The sequence below is a fragment of the Myotis lucifugus genome, unplaced genomic scaffold (genome assembly GCF_000147115.1).
Source record: "Myotis lucifugus unplaced genomic scaffold, Myoluc2.0 scaffold_103, whole genome shotgun sequence".
In the NCBI taxonomy this organism is placed as follows: domain Eukaryota; kingdom Metazoa; phylum Chordata; class Mammalia; order Chiroptera; family Vespertilionidae; genus Myotis; species Myotis lucifugus.
The window spans coordinates 643523-645316 of record NW_005871151.1 but is presented as its reverse complement, the minus strand read 5'-3'; the positions used below and the strand labels follow the sequence as shown (position 1 = coordinate 645316).

Below are 1794 nucleotides of genomic sequence, written 5' to 3'. Positions count from 1 at the left end.
GGGGGCAGCTCCTGCATTGAGCGTATGCCCCCCTGGTGGTCCGTGCACATCATAGTCGTTGTGATCGTTCCACGGTAGCGATCGCTTAGGCTTTTATTATATAGATTTGGCTTTTCACTTTGGGAATAAATTCAACAACTTGCTCAGGGATTTTAACATCTCAGCGTCTCACAGTTATAAGAGCAATAGTTAAATAAAATCCAATATTCTACTCGATGCACAGGGAGAGAGACCATGATATGGTAAAGAGAGCACTGAACCAAGAGTCCAATAATCTGGTTTCTTTCTCATCCTTATCTGATCACTAATTGGCAGTGTGGTCTGAGACCAATCATTTTGCTTCCCTTGGTCTTAATTTCTAAGTATATAACACGAGCAGTATGACTACATCACCTTCAGGCACCTGTCCAATTCAGGAATGGCAAGCTCACTAGGACAAGGGTTCCTAATCTTTGATGGAATCCCAACCCCAGAAAAATACCCACGTGCATAAACACATAATTTTGCATAGAGATTCATGGAGTTCACAACTGTAAAAGCCAGACTATATCTCTAATGTCCCTGCTCTGCAGTAACTAGGAAACTGCTGCTTGGATTCCCCTGGTGATGAGGAGCTCACTACCTGACAGAGTAGCCAAATACAATTAAACTGCTCTAGCAAAATGAATTCCTCTTCATATTGAACCCATTGGCCCAAATTCTCCAGAGGAAAACAGAAAAACCCACCTCTCTCCTGTGTATGACATTTCTTCATTTCCCTGAAGACTGTTTCTAACTTTGAAATGCAAATAACTTGTGAGGAGAAATGCAGACGATCGCCATGCAAATTACTCTACAGGGTGCTGTCAGAAAAATAAGTTCTTCCGCCCCACCCCAGCTATGCCAAACACCCAAATGCAGATGCTCAATGCCAAATAGGCACCACGACTCTCAATGTGCATGGATCTAGGTTCTGCAGAGGGGGGAATTCCTGCATAAAAACATCTTTAAGGAAACAGTAGAGTCTTTGGGGCAGAACGCTGCCTTAAGAATCAGAAAGCTTGGGGGAGTATGCTGCCGCCCACTCCAACTACCTGTGTATGGTTAGGCAAGTCCCTTAAGCTCATCTGTAAACTGAGACAAAACCCACATCAGTGCGATGCGGGGAGGACTAGCGCCAATTCTCCGTAGAAACCGGCCCCCGGGCTCAGCCGGCGGCGCGGCGCATTCGATGCGCTCGGCGCTCCCCGCCAGCGGATCCCCTCCGGGTCGGAGCCTGCGCTCTGGGCTCGACTGAGCCTCCCTGGCCGCTCGCGCTTTTCTCTCCGGCTCCAAGATGGCGGCGGGCGGCGGCGCGGAGGCGGGATCCAGGCGAGCCGAGTGAAGGTAGCGGCGAGCGGAGCCCCCACGAGGCCGGGCTGAGCCCCCACCCCGAGGCGGCAGCGGCCCCGCCCCGCCGCCACCCGCCGCCCGGGGCCCGCGACACCGCTCCGGGGGCGCCCCAGACCCGCCGCGGCCTAGCCCCGGGGCCGAGCCGGGGACTGGAGTAGCGGCCCGCAGTCCGCCCCCGGTAGGGGCTGGAGCGGGCCGAAGGAGGAGGGCGGGCGGGACCTGTTCAAACGGGAAGGCGGGAAAGCTGCGGGGCCGGAAGGGGCATGCAGCCACACGGAGACCTTGCGGACCGGGACAGCCCCTCCCCCCTGCCCGGACGTCTCCGCCCTCGGGGCGGCCGGAAGGTCGTCGGGGGTATTCGTGGAACCACAGTCCGTGCCCGCCGCCGCGCCTTGGGGACCCCAGCTTGCGGGATACACCAGG

General features: G+C 55.7%; 1 protein-coding gene across 5 annotated transcripts in view; it reads left to right on the top strand.

Annotated features, from left to right (window-relative positions):
- The first annotated feature begins 1294 nt into the window (after positions 1 to 1294).
- HMGXB4 (HMG-box containing 4) overlaps positions 1295 to 1794 on the top strand; it is a 30806-nt gene continuing 30306 nt past the window's right edge. For 2 of the 5 annotated variants that reach the window (XM_006092712.3, XM_023757229.1), the window contains exon 1: positions 1307 to 1365. The gene's annotated coding sequence lies outside the window, so the exon portion shown is untranslated. Of the gene's footprint in view, positions 1366 to 1794 lie in introns of all 5 variants that reach the window. The other 3 variants (XM_006092711.3, XM_006092710.3, XM_006092713.3) reach the window with 3 other exon arrangements.